Source organism: Equus caballus, chromosome 27 (genome assembly GCF_041296265.1).
Source record: "Equus caballus isolate H_3958 breed thoroughbred chromosome 27, TB-T2T, whole genome shotgun sequence".
NCBI classification, from domain to species: Eukaryota; Metazoa; Chordata; class Mammalia; order Perissodactyla; family Equidae; genus Equus; species Equus caballus.
Window position 1 is genome coordinate 52,516,809 of NC_091710.1, and position 15,902 is coordinate 52,532,710.

Consider the following 15,902-nt stretch of genomic DNA (forward strand, 5'->3'; position numbering starts at 1 on the left):
TTGAAACAGTAAACTGAGCAAATAAGATCACCAATGCAGGTGGGCCTCATCTAATCTGTTGAGGGCCTGAATAGGACAAAGATGCAGAGCAAAGAACAGACTCTTTGCTTGAGCTGGGACACCCATCTTCTGCTCCCTGGCATCTGCACTTGTTCTCAGGCCTTCAGACTCAGACTGAATGACACCTCTGATTTGCCTGGTTCTCCAGCTTGCAGAGGGCAGACCATGGGATATCTCAGCCTCCACAATCATGTGAGCCAATTCCTAGAATGCTAAGTCTCCTTTTATCTCTCTCTCTATATATGTCTTACTGGTTCTGTTTCTCTGGAGCACTGTCTCTGACACAGTAGTTAAATTCTTTTGGTACTTTCATGATATCATTTTACTTTTTTTCTAGTTTCTACTCTTGAAAAGTCTGCTATTTAGTCCTAATATCCTTCCTGTGTAGGTAATTGTCCTTTATGTATAGGTCATTCTTTTAATGTTTTGTCTTTGTTGGGTATTCTGCAGCTTAGTGCAATTTGTCTGAGACTGTATTTATTTCCCTTTGTTCAATTACTGTCAGCTATTATTTCCTTGAATATTGCTTCTCTCCCATTCTCCCCCATTCTGAATCCTTTATAGCTATTTGGCATTGATTCGTCTTCTTTACTGCGTCTTTCAATTCTCTTTACTTCTCATCCATATTTTCAATCCCATTTTCTCTCTATGTGGCATTCTATATTATTCGCTATTTAGCCATCTGATGATGAACTCTGTTACCGTGTCTGGTCTACTATTTAACGTCTCCATTGAGATTCTCGCTAAATTTTCATGTATTCTTAAGATCTTTCTGATCATTTTGATTGTCTTGTATTACTTAATTATTCTTATAAAACTATCTTGTTAATGCCCATTAAACATTGTTTTTTAAATAACTAGTATCTTACAATTCTAATACAGTCTCTACATCACTGTCAGATCTGAATGAATCTTTTGTTTCTGTTGACTCTTTCTCTTAATGAGTGGACATTTTCAATCTTGAGCACATGTTCTATAATAATCTATGTCATTTCTTTCAAACTCATATTTTTTCTAATTCAACTTTATTGCAGTATAATTTACATACAAAATCTATTCAGTTTTGAGGTTTGTATACCCTCAGGAAGCTGTCATCACAATCAAGGTGCAGAAATGGTCCATCACCCCTCAAAGATTCCCATGTCCCTTTGTGGTCTTTTCCTTCCTCTGTCCTTAGCTACAGGCAACTGCTGATGTGCTTTTGGTCAAAATATATTTTGCATATATTTGCATTTTCTATAAATGGAATCATACCTTATGTATTCTTTCATGCTTGGTTGCTTTTGCTCAGCATAATTCTTTTCTATACATCCTTTTTAAGTGTATCAGTAATTCATTTCTTTTTACTCCTGAGTAGGATTACGTTGTGTGGAGGTACCCATATTACCTGCCAGTAGATATTTGGATTAGTTCCAATTCCTGGTTATTGTAAATAAAGTGGTTATGAACATTAGTCCGCAAGTTTTTTTTCCAGTTTTATTCAGAAATAATTGATGCATCACTGCATAAGTTTAAGGTGTACAGTGTGATGGTTTGATTTACATATATTGTGAAATGATTACAATTAGTTCAGCTAACATCTATGTTCTCTTATAGATACAATAAAAAGTAAAGACAGAAGAAAAGGGAAATGGAAATTTTTTTCCTTGTGACGAGAACTCTTAGAATTTACTATCTTAACAACTTTCCTGTGTTTCGTACAGCAGTGTTAACTATAGTCATCATGTTATGCATTACGTCTCTAGTACTTACTTATTTTATAACTGGAAATTGGTACCTTTTGACCACCTTCCTCCAATTCCCCCACCCTCTGCCCTCCACCTTGGTGACCACAAACCCTATTTCTTTTTCTATGAGTTTGGCTTTTTTGTTTTCTTTTTTTTAGATTCTACATACAAGTGAGATCATATAGTATTTGTCATTCTCTGTCTGACTTATTTCACTTAGCATAATCCATGTTGTCGTAAATGGTAGGATTTCCTCATTTTTTATGGCTGAATAATATTCTTGAGTGTGTGTGTGTGTGTGTGTGTGTATCACAACTTCTTTATCCATTTATCCACTGATGGACATGTAGTTTGTTTCCATGTTTTGGCTATTGTAAATAATGCTACGAATGTGGGAGTGCAGATAGTTTTTCAAGTTAGTGTTTTCATGTCTACAAATTTTTGCATGAAAAAACATTTTCATTTCTTTTTTTAGACACCTATGCATGGAATTAGTGCCTCACACAATGAGTGAAAGTTCAACTCTTTAAGAAACCACCAAAGAGTTTGCCAAAGAGGTACTATTTACATTCCTGCTAGCGGTGCATACAAATGCTTAGAATATGTAGTATATATGTACTCTATATACTAAGAGCACTATAAGAGCTCTATATCTCACTACCAATTTTAGCCATTTTAGTGTGTGTGTACTTCTATTTGATAGTGTGTTTTATTTACATTTCCCTAACGTGTAATGATGGTGAGCATTTTTCCTATGCTTATTGGCCATTCACATGTTTTATTTTTTAATTACTTGTTCAAATATTTTACGCACTTTAATTGGTTGTCTGAATTCTTTTTATTAAGTTAGAATATTTTCTCCCATTCTGTAGCTTGCTTTTGTATGTTCATATGAAATCTTTTGAGGAGAAAAGGATGTTTTTATTTTGATGAAGTTTAAATTGTCAATATTTTAAGATTTACGCTTTTACTACCCATTTAAGAAATTTGTTCTTACCCCAAGGTCACAAAGATATTCTCTTATGATTTTTTCTAAAAGTTTTATACTTTTAGGTTTTACATTTAGGTCTATGGTTCATTTTGAGTTAACGTTTGTTTATGTACAGTGTATGCATGTAGTTTGGGGATTTTTTGTGTATGAATATGACAGTTCCAGCATCATGTGTTGATAAGGCTATTGCCTTTGTACTGTGTTGAAAATCAATTGACCATATGTGCATCTAGTTTTGGACCCTCTATTCTGTTTTATGGATCCTTTCAGCCTTCTCAATACCAATACTCTACGCTTTCATTACTGCAGATTTGTAATAATACTTGAAGTCAGACAATGTATATTCTCCAACTTGGTTTTACTTATTTTTTTTCTTTTATAATCTGTGTTGTTTGCATTTTTATGTGAATTTGTTACAAAACTGTCAATTTTTATGCAAAGCTTGTTTGGGACTTTGATTTTGATTACATTTAATTTATAGATGTATTCGATAAAAATTGACATCTTAGCAATATTGAGCTTTTTGAATCATGAATATGGAATATATCTCCATTTATTTAGGTCTTATTTAATTTCTCTCTGAATTGTTTTATAGTTTTCAGTGTAGAGATTTTTTTGGTCACAATTATCCTTGATACTATATATTTCATGCTATTGTAAATTGTATTGATTTTTAAATTTCAATTTCTAAGTCTTTGTTGTTAGTACATAGAAATTCATTTTATTTTATATATTGATCTTATATCCTGCAAGGTTGATGAACACATTTATTAGTTCTGTTAGCTTTTTTTAGAATTAATATTACTTATTTCTTGAATGTCTGGTAGAATTCACAAACCTGGAGTTTTCTTTGAGAAAGCTTTTAAAAATAAATTTCTTTATTAAATATAAAAGAAAACTGTTTGGCTTCAAGAATGTATTCCAGAAATACGTTCTATTGTATTTAAAGAACAAATTTTGTTTGACTTCAATCCTTTTAATTTTACTATGACTTTTTTATGGCCCAGACGTGTTCAGCTTTGGTAAATGCTTCATTTGCATTTGAGAAGAATGTGTATTCTGCTGTTTTTGAGTGGAGTGTTCTTTAAATTTTATATTAAAGTTCATTATAGTATTCAAGTCTCTAAAGCCTTATCGATTTAGCCTCTGTTAGTCTATGAGGTATTGGGGAGAGGTCTCGAATAGTTTGAGTGCTCCTTGTTTCCTTCATGTGCATAAACACTTAGCATTCTTATGTTTTCTTGATGAATTTTATGAAATGAACTTCATTGTCTCTGGTAACACTCTTTACCATGAATGTATTTTTTCTGATATTCATATAGCTACTCCAGATTTTAAAAAAATATTTTGTTTTAGTATGGGATATCTTTTTCTCTTCTTTTACTTTGAACTAGCTTTATCTTTATATTTAAATAGTTATGCTTTGATTTTTATTCAGTCTTACAATCTGTATCTCTAATTAGATGTTTAGACCATTCCATATCATATGGTCACTGATATAGCAGGGTCTAAATTTACCATCTTGCTATTTGATTTCTGTGTGTCCCATCTATTCTTTGCTCCCCTTTACCTATTTTTCTGCCTTCTTTTGGATTAAATGATTTTTTATGATTTTATTTGATCTCATTTGTTAGATTATTAGCTATAAATCTGGTGTTATTTTAATAGTTTATATTTTAATAGTTATTTTAATAGTTTATAGTTTATAGCATATATGATATAAATTATATATATTTTATAGATTATATATACTTGTATATAAATTTAGCATAATAGTAGAATACATAGTATATATGTACATACAGTAAATTAGTTCTAATACATATTTTTACATATATAATACATAGTACATATATACTACATATTCTAATATATATGTTAATATATATCATAAATATATATTTAACTTATTAAAGCCTATCTTTAAGTAATAATATGCTGTTACTTACAAAATATATTAGAACCTTCAAATAATATACTTCCATCTCTCTCTTTTGACCTAATTGGTGGCATAAATATTACTCCTATATGTGTTATAACCCAACAACACATTTTTACTTTTTCTATAATGGTTATATATATAATTTATATATATATTTTATAAAAAGCTGCCTATCTTTTAAAGAGTTTTATGTAATAAGGAAAATATGTTTATATTTACCCACATTGTTACTATTTGTGATTTTCTTTATTTTTTTGTGTAGATCTAGTTTTCTATCATTTTTCTTCTACATGAACATTAGTTTTAACATATTTTATAGTTCATGTCTGCAGGTGGTGAATTCTTTCAGTTTTTTTTAAGTCTTTTTATTTCTCAAAAAAAGTCTTTTTGTTTCATTTCTGAAGGATATTTTCAGTGGGTATAGAATTCTAGGTGATATCTTCCTTTTGCTCATTGTTTTTAAGCAATTTGACTTTTAGATTTATTCACATTTCTTTTTGTCCTTGGAGTTCCTTGTGTTCCTTGAATCTGAAAGTTTATACTTTTCATCAAATTTGGAAAAGTTCTAGCCATTTAGCTCTTCAAATATTTTTTCTTTCATCCTCCTTCTGTCTTCTCCCTCTGGAACTCCCATTAAACATATATTAAGCTGTTTTAAGTTGTTCCATGACTCACTGATGCTTTATGGGTTTTTTTTAAAGCCCTTTTCTCTCTCTTTCATTTCATATAGGTTTTATTACTATGTTTATATATCCACTGATCTTGTATCCTGACATCTAATCTACAGTTCATCCCATTCAGTTTGTTTTTCATTTCAGACATTATCATTTTCATCTAGAAATTTGATTCAGTTTTTTAAAAAACATCTTCCCCAGAGCCAGCCCTGATGGCCTAGAGGTTGAAGTTTGGCACACTCGGCTTTGGCAGCCCGGGTCCAGTTCCCATGCATGGAACCACCCCACTCATCTGTCAGTAGCCATGCTGTGGTGGCAGCTCACATAGAAGAACTAGAAGGACATACAACTGTGTGCTGGGACTCTGGATAGAAAAGAAAAAGAGAGGAAAATTGGCAACAGATGATAGCTCAGAGTATTTCCCAGCAAAAGAAAAATCTTCCCCATCTCTCCTTATCTTTTGCAACCAGTCCTCTGGCTTCTTGAACATATGGAATGCAGCTGTAGTAACTGCCTAATGTATCTTTCCTCGGTTGATTTTATTTGATTTTTCTTCTCATTATCAGTCACGTTTTTCTGCTTCTATGCATACCTTGTAATTTTGTACTTGTATGCCAGTCCATGTGCATTTTACATTTTTAGGTGCTAGATATTTAGATGTTCCTGTGAATATTTGTTGAGCTTTTTCTTGAGATACAGTTAAACTACTTGGAAAACTCTTAGTCGTTTTGGGTATTACTTTAAGCTTTGGTGGGAGGCAGCTGAGCAGCATTTACTTTATGGCTCATTTTGCCTCATGACTGAGGCAAAACTATTCTGATTACTTTGCCTGATGCTCTCTGAATTCTAGTGCTTTATGCTCTGACTGTGGGAATAGGAATTATTCCTGGCTCTCGGTGAGCTGAGGAGATTCTTTCCTATATCCTTTTGGGTGATTATGTCCTTGATTTTCTGTAGTTTCCTCATGTGCTTATGCTGATTAGAACTCATCTAAGCCTTAAGGGTACTACATTGAGATCACTAGATGTGTCTCTGTGCAGCTTTCTGTTCTCTGATGATCCTCCCTGAACACTCTGGACTCCTCACTCTCCCTGAACTCTCAGGAGACCACCACACTCCACCTGGTTGCTCCTCTCTCTGCCAGAGCCTCAAATCTAACACCAGACAGTGAGCTGGGCAATCACTGGGCTCATGTTGGTTCTTTCTAACCTCTCCAGAATCATTCTCTGTTACCTGATCCCCAACGTCTTGCAGATCATTGTTTCATATATTTTGTTCCTTTTAAAATTAGTTTTGGTTAGAGTATAAATCTATTCCCTTATTACCTTATCTTGGCCAGTAGGGAGGTCTTTCTTCATTTTTGATGGATAGTCTTGCTGGAGGTGAACTTCTTGGTTGACAGATTTTTCTTTCTCAGTGCTTTATGTCATTCCACTGCATTCCTACCTACACTATTTCTAAAGATAAGTCAACAATTATTCATACTTTTGTTCCCCTGTGGCAATGAGTAGACTGTCTCTGGCTGCTTTCTCAATTTTTTCTTTCTCTCTGGCTTTGAGTAGTTTGACTATGACATGACTAGGTGTGAATCTCTTTGTGTTTATGCTACTTGGAGTTTGTTGAGTTCCTTGAATATATAGGTCAATGTTTATCATCTAATTTGGGAAGTTTTCAGCCATTATTTCTTAAAATATTTTTTCTATCCTTTTCTCTCACTTCTCTTCTCTGGGATTCCCATCACATGTATACATGCTGCTTACTGTTTAAGCTGGGGGCTCTGAGTTTTTGTTCATTTATTTTCAATATTTTCCCTTTCTGTTTTTCAAACTGAATAATTTCTACCGAGGTGTCGTCAAGTTCATTGATCTTTTTCCTTCTGTCACCTCAAATCTGTTATTGAGTCCATCTAGTGAAGTTTTTATTTTAAACTCTTCAACTCTAGTATTTCTATATATTTATTTTTGATAGTTTATTTTTTTATTGAGATCCTCATTATTGAGTCATTATTATGTATTTTCCTATAATTCTTCAAACATAACTTTTCATTCATTATTCTTATCTATTTATCATAGCTACTTTGAATTGTTGTCTGCTGAATCCATCATCTGGACCCATTCAAAATAAGTTTTTAACCCTAGATTATACAACATAGTTTTCTGTTGCTTACCTGTCTTCTAATTTATTTTTGTTGAAATCTGGTCATTTCAGGTAATATATTGTAGCATCTTTGAGTTTTAATTTTTTTCCCTTGACTTTTCTTTTAAACTTACCTGGGCTTACACTAAGGAATCTATCTTCCTGAGGGATGTACCCCTGCTGGTGTCTGTCTGTGCTCTGCTTTTGAATTCTTAGTTTTATTTTTCAGACTGGCTTTCTAGGGCTTGACCCTGTGACTGCATAGCTTAATGATCAGTCAGTGATTTGAGCGCAAACTGTGCTCAATCATCTCAAGCCTGTAAGTTTTCCAGTCTCTGCAGATGGATGTGGTGGGGCAAGGAGGAACTACATTACAACTTCCTAAATCTCTCTCATCTTTTATTTTTCACTTTCCTTTTAGTTTCCCTGCACATGCAAAGTGTTTCCCAGATATCCAGGAGTTTGTGAGAACTTCTGTGGTGCTCTCATTTCCAGAATCTTCCTGTTAACTTTCTGGTTACACTTCACTCATGCAACTGGATAGACCTTAGGCTAGCTGAAATGCAAGTTTTTCCCCATTCATTTCTCACAGAGTTTAATGATTTTACTGATAACGCCACCATGGGTTTTCACTCACTATTTTGTTTTGTTTGCCCCACTTGCAACAAAGCTGCTTGCCTTTGTGACAAGCTCCTCCTTGCCTGATAAAATAGCATTTTCATTGACCAAGTTTGGGGGACAGGAGTGCAGCACTAGGAAAAAGCTCACAGACTTTTCTTACCCACATCTCTGCCAGCTTCTCATGAGTATACATTTCTCCATTTGCCCTTTTTTCAATTGCCAGAACCTGGAATGTGTTGTTGTTTTCAGTTTTATAAAGTTTGCGCGTGTGTGTGTGTGTGTGTGTAGGGCATTCATCAATGTCTTCATGTTGTCATAGCTGAAAGTCTTATTTTTTAAAGACGAAAAAGGAGAAGAATGTCACATAGCCATAGATATGTGTGTGTGAGACAGTCGTATGTATATGCCATTTCTACCAGTCTCTATTTCTGTGTGTATATCCAAATTTCCAAAAGGTATAATTTTCCTCTTGTCTGATGAACTTTATCTAACCTTTATTTCAGTGCAGATATGCTGGCAATTAATGATCTCATCTTTTTGTTGTCTGACAATCTTGTTATTTTGTTTCTATTTTGAAAGACAGTTCACTGGGAAAAGAACTCTAGATTTACAGTTTCATTTTTCCTTTCAGTATATTAGCAATGTTTCTCCCTTGACTGCTGGCTGATTTGATGAGTTCTCTCTCACTCTAATATTTAGCTTCTCTGTGTAATTGCTGTGCACCCACCAACCTGAACCCTTATTGGATGCTTGTAAGATTTTTCTCTTTATCATTGATGTTCAGCAATATAATTACAATTGCCATGGAGTATTTTTTATTATATTTATTCTGATTAGAATTTGAGTCAGTTAAACTTTTTGATTTATAGTTTACACAAAATTTGGAAAAATTTTGGCAATTCTTAAAATAATTTTCATCTCTTCTCCATCAATTATATGTGTATTGGAGTACATGCTATTGCCTACCAAGTTATTGATGATCTGTTACTATTTTTAATGTTTACTAAAATTTCTGTGCTTTATTTTGAATAGTTTCTAATATTATGTCTTCAAGTTTACTAGCTTTTTTTTTTTCTTCTGGAATGGATGATCCTGCTGTTCATATCAGCCAGTATGTTTTTCATTCCTGATATAGTATACTTTTTATCTAGAAGTTCTATTCAGTTGCTTTTTATATCTTTTATTTGTATCCTCATCACACTCATATGGGGTGTATTTCTAATTATTGCTTTTTATCTTCTACCAGCTCTCTTATCTTTGCCATTTATGAATCTCTTTCTATAGACTGACTTTACTACTGTTAGGAATTATATTATTCTTCATCTTTGCCTGTCTTGTAAATTTTGATTGCATGCCAGACATGGAAAATTTCATGTTGTTTGTTACTGGATTTAGTTTTATTATTATGCTGTTAGATTTTTTCCAGGATGCACTTAAGTTATTGGAATCCTTTCAAGACTTCCTTTTAATCTTTCTTAGGGTGAGTTCAGAGAAGCCTTGAGTGCAGAGTGAATTTACCCCTCTAGTAGGACAACATCCTTTTGAATACTCTACCCTGTGTGTTACAAAGCTTTTCCACTGTGGGAATGGGACCTATGTGAGCCCTAGGGATTGTTCATCCTAATTCTTTTTTACAGTTCTTTCCCCACTTTAGATATTTCTTCTTAAATATACACATCAGTACTCAGCCAAAGACTCAAGAACCTCTTTGCACATATCCAGTGTTGTCTCTGAAGGCAGCTCTCTGCTTTTCTGTACTTTGCCAATTCCTCACCTGACTCTGTTTGTGTTTCCCCTCTGTTCACTATATCCTGGAAACAGTCTCCCAAACAGTAAACTGGTATAAACACAAGACAACTCATTTTCCTTCCCTCAATGATAATAGTAATATATTATCTTTTGTCAATCTCTGCAGTATTTTGTGTAGTTTTCTAGTTGATTATGGCTGATGGGCAAATATAATACATTTTACTTCATCTTGGCTGAATGTGGAAGTCCCATTGATTGATATTTTAATGTCAAACAACCTCATCTCCTAAAAGAAGCCCTATTATTTATAATATATTATCCTCTTGATATATTGTTGCATCCTGTTTACTTATATTTGTGAAGAATTTTTCTGTCTATAAACCTGAATGACTGTGGTCTCTAAGGTTATCTCTCTCTCCTCTCCACCCCTGCTTCTTTCTCTCATGGCTTTGTGTCTTTTGATATTAGGATACCGGTAGCCTCATAAAACAAGTTGGGAAGTGGTCCCTGTTTTTTCTACTTTCTGAAAAAGCTTATGTCAGAATGTTTTCTATCCTTTTTTTTATAATATTTAATTGACATATATACTGTGTAAGTTTGGGTGTATACCATGTTGATTTGATACATTTAAATACTGCAATATAATTACCACCGTGGTGTTAGGTAACACCTCTACCATGTCACATAATTATAATTTCTGTTTTGTGGTAAGAACATTTAAGATTTAGTCTCTTAGCAACTTTGGCATACATAATACAGTATCCTTGACTATAATCATCATGCTGCACCTTAGCTCCAGAAGTTATTTATTTTCTAGTTGCAAGTCTGAAAACTTTGATCAACATGTCCCTAATTTCCCCAGCCCCCAGCACCCGGTAACCACCATTCTATTATCTGTTTCCATGAGTTCCACTGTTTTAGATTCCACATAAAGAGAAATCATGCAGTGATTTTCTTTCTTTGTCTGACTTATCTCACTAGTGTAATACCCTTGAGATCCATCCATCTTGTTGCAAATGGCAGGATTTCCTTCTTTCTCATGGCTGAGTAATATTCCATTGTATATATACACACCACATTTTTATTCATTCATCTATTGTTGAACACATAGGTTGTTTCTATATCTCGGTTATTGTGAATAATGCTTCAATAAATATGGTAATGCAGATAGCTTTTTGATACCTTGTTTTTATTTCCTTTTGATGTATACCCAGAAGTGGGGTTTCTTGATCAGCTGGTAGCTCAATTTTTAAGTTTTTGAGGAGCGTCCATACTGTTTTCATTAGTGGCTTCACCAATTTATATTCCCACCCACAGTGTACAAGCATTCACTTTTCTCTGCATCTTTGCCAACACTTATTTCTTGTCCCTTTGATGCTAACCATTCTAACAGGTGTGAGGTGATATCTCATTGTGTTTTGATTTGCATTTCCCTGATGATGAGTGATGTTGCACATCTTTTTATGTACCTGTTGGGTATTTGGATGTCGTCTTTGGGAAAACGTCTATTCAGTTCCTCTATTATTGTTTTGTTTTTGTTTTTTTTTTTTGAGGGAGATTGGCCCTGAGCGAATATTTGTTGCCAATCTTCCTCATTTTGCTCGAGGAAGATTGTCAGTGAGCTAGCATCTGTCCCAATCTTCCCCCATTTTATATGTGGGATGCCACCACAGCATGGCTTGATGAGTGTTATGCAGGTCCATGCCCAGGATCTGAACATGTGAGCCCCATGCCTCCAAAGCAGAGCACATGAACTTAACGACTATGCTACTGGATCAGGCCCACTTCTGCCCATTTTGTAACCAGGTTGTCTTTTTGTTATTGAGTTATGTAAGATATTCATAAATTTTTGATATTAACCCTTTATCAGATATATGGTTTGCAAATGTTTTCTCCCATTCCATAGGTTGTATTTTCATTTTGTTGATTGTTTTTTTGGCTCTGAAGAAGCTTTTTAGTTTGATGTACTCCCACTTATTGAGTTTTGCTTTTGTTGCTTATGCTTTTGGTGTCAAATCCAAAAAATCATTGCCAAGACCAATGTCATAGAATTTCTTCTTTACACTGTCATCTAGGAGTTTTATATGATCAGGTCTAATGTTTGTCTTCAACCTATTTCCAGTTAATTTGCTTGAGTCTTGTATTTATTCCTTGAATGTTCAATGAAATTCACCAATAAAGGTATCAGGGACTGATCTTTCTTTCTTATTGTTTTCTTTTTGCTTTTAAATAGATTTTATATTTCTTGCTATTTTTTTAATTGAGGTCATAATAGTTTATAACGTTGTGACATTTCAGTTGTATATTATTATTTGTCAGTCACCCTACTTATGCACCCCTTCACCACTTGTGCCCAGTCCCTAACCCCCTTACCCCTGATAACCACTAAACTGTTCTCTTTCTCTGTGTGTTTGTCTTCAACATATGAGTCAAATCATATGGTGTTTGTCTTTCTCTGTCTGACTTATTTTGCTTAACATAATACCCTCAAGGTCCATCCATGTTGTTGCAAATGGGATGATTTTGTCTTTTTTATGGTGAGTCGTGTTACATTGTATATATATACCACATCTTCTTTATCCAATCATCAGTTGATGGGCACTTGGGTTGCTTCCATGTCTTGGCTATAGTGAATGATGCTGCAATGAACATAGGGGTGCATAGGTCTCTTTGTATTGTTGACGTCAAGTTCTTTGAATAGATACCCAGTAGTGGGATAGCTGGATCACATGGCATTTCTATTTTTAACTTAATGAGAAATCTCCATACTGTTTTCCATAGTGGCTGCACCAGTTTGCATTCCCACCAGCAGTGTATGAGGGTTCCCTTTTCTCCACATCCGCTCTAACATTCGTTATTTTTTGTCTTAGTAATTATAGCCATACTGATGGGTAGAAGGTGATATCTAAGTGTAGCTTTGATTTGCATTTCTCTGATGATTAGTAATATTGAACATCTTTTCATATGCTTATTGGTCATCTGAATATCTTCTTTGGAAAAATGTTCATATCATCTGCCCAGTTTTTGCTTGGGTTTTTTTTGTTGTTGTTCAACTGTATGAGTTCTTTATACATTATGGAGATTAACCCCTTGTCAGATATATGATTTGCAAGTATTTTCTTCCAACTCATGAGTTGTCCTTTCATTTTGATCATAGTTTCTCTTGCCTTGCAAAAGCTCTTTAGTCTGATGAAGTCTCACTTGTTCATTTTTTCCTTGTTTCCCTTGTCTGAGTAGACAAGCGATTCAAAAAGATCCTTTTAAGACTGATGACAAAGAATGTACTGCTTATATTCTAGAAGTTTTGCAGTTTCAGTTCTTATCTTCAAGTCTTTAATCCATTTTGAGTTTATTTTTGTGTCTGGAGTAAGATAATTGGCTACTTTCATTCTTTTGCATGTGGCAGTCCAGTTTTCCCAAGACCATTTATTGTACCCACGAGCATGGACTATCTTTCCATTTCTTTAGGTCATCATTAATTTCTTTCAATAATGTCTGATAGTTTTCATCATATGAGTCTTTCAGCTCCTTGGTTAAGTTCATTCCTGGATATTTTATTCTTTTTGTTGCCATTGTAAATGGGATTGTATTCTTGAGTTCTCTTACTGTTAGTTTGTTATTAGAGTACAGAAATCAACTGATTTTTGCAACTTGATTTTGTACCTTGAAACTTTACTGTGACTGTTGATTATTTCTGATAGTTTTCTAGTGGATTTTTTAGGATTTTGTATATATAAAATCATGTTTTCAGGCAACAGTGAGAGTTACACTTCTTCAGTGCCTATTTGGATCCTTTTTACTTCTTTTTCTTGTCTAATTGCTCTGGTCAAAACCTCCATTTACGTTACATATTATGGTGAATGAGAGTGATGAGAGTGGCTCCCTTGTCTTGTTCCTTTTCTCAAAGGGATGGCTCTCAGTTTTTCCCCATTGAATATTATGTTGGCTGTGGGTTTGTCATATATCGCCTTTATTATATTGAGGTAATTTCCTTCTATTCCCATTTTATTGAGAATTTTTATCATAAATGGATGTTAGATGTTATCACATCACTTCTCTGTGTCTATTGAGATTGTCATGTGGTTTTTCTTCCTCATTTTGTTAATGTGATATATCGCATTCATTGATTTGTGGGTGTTGAACTATCCCTGTGTCCCTGGTATGAATCCCACTTGATTATGCTCTATGATCTTGCTAATGTATTGCTGTATTTGATTATCCAATATTTTGGGGGTATTTTTGCATCTATGTTCATCAGCAATATTGGCCTGCAATTTTCCTTCTTTGTGTTGTCCTTGTCTGGCTTTGGTATCAGGGTGATGTTGGCCTTGTAGAATGTGTTAGGAATTCCTCCTTCTTCCTCAACTTTTTGGAATAGTTTGAGGATGATAGGTAATAAATCTTCTTTGAATGTTTGGTACAGTTCTCCAGAGAAGCCATCTGGTCTTGGAATTTCATTTTTTGGGAGGTTTGTGATTACTGTTTGAATCTCTTTACCTGTGATTTGTCAAGACTCTAGAAATTTATCTGTTTCTTCTAGATTGTCCAATTTGCTGGCATATAGTTTTTCACTGTATTCTCTTATAATGCTTTTTATTTCTGTGATATATTTCTCCTGTTCCATTTCTAATTTTGTCTACTTGAGCCTTCTTTTTTTTTTAGTGAGTCTAGCTAAGGGTTTGTCAATTTTGTTTTTCTCAAAGAAGCTGCTCTTTGTTTCATTGATCTTTTCTACTGCCTTTTTTGTTTCAATTGCATTTATTTCTGCTGTAATTTTTATTATTTCCCTCCTTCTGCTAACTTTGAGTTTTGTTTGTTCATATTTTTCTAAGTCTGTTAGGTATAGCTTAAGTTAGATTGTTTATTTGAGATTTTTCTTGTTTGTTTAGGTGGGCCTATATTGCTGTGAATTTCCCTCTTATGACTGCTTTTGCTGCATCCCATATGAATTGGTATGGTGTTTTCTTTTGCATTTGTCTCCAGATATTTTTCCATTTCTTCTTTAGTTTCTTCAGTGATCCATTGATTGTTCAGTATCATGTTATTTAGTCTCTACATCTTTGTCCCTTTCCCAGCATTTTTCTTGTAGTTTACTTCTAGTTTCATAGCATTATGGTTGGAAAAGGTGCTTGATAGGACTTCAATCTTCTTAAATTTATTGAGGCTTACCTTCTTTCCCAACATATGGTCTATCCTTGAGAATGTTTCTTGCACACTTGAGAAGAATGTGTATTCTCCTATTTTTGGATGGAGTGTTCTATATATATCTATAAAGTCCATCTGGTCCAGTTTTTCATTTAATTCCACTATTTCCTGGTTGACATTCTATCTGGATGATCTATCCATTGATGTAAGTGCAGTGGTAAGGTCCCCTACTATTATTGTGTTGTTAATATCTCCTTTTATGTTTGTTAATTGTTTCTTTTGGTACTTCGGTGCTCCTATGTTGGGTGCACAAATATTTATAAGTGTTATGTCCTGTTGGTCGAGCATCCCTTTTATCATTATGCATTACCCCTCTTTGTCTCTCTTTACCTGTTTTATCTGGAAGTCTACCTTGTATGATATAAGTATGGCAAAACCTGCTCTATTTTGTTTCCCATTAGCTTGGGGTATCATCTTCTATCCCTTCACTCTGAACCTGTGAGGGTCTTTGGAGCTGAGATTGTTTCCTGGAGTCAGGATATTGTTGGATCTGTTTTTGAATTCATCCTGCCACTTTTTGTCTTTTGATTGGAGAATTTAATCCATTTACATCTAGGGTGATTATTGACATATGAGGGCTTATTACTTCCATTATATCACTCATTTTCCAATTCTTCCACATTTCTTTTGTTTCTCATCTCATGTGTTTCAGACTACAATTCAGGTAGGTAGTTTGCTATGATGGTTTTCTTCTTACTTATCATATATGTCTCTGTTCTAATTATTTGTTTAGTATTTATCATTAGGCTTGTATAAAAATACCTCACAGATGATATTGTCCATTTTCTTATAGGCTC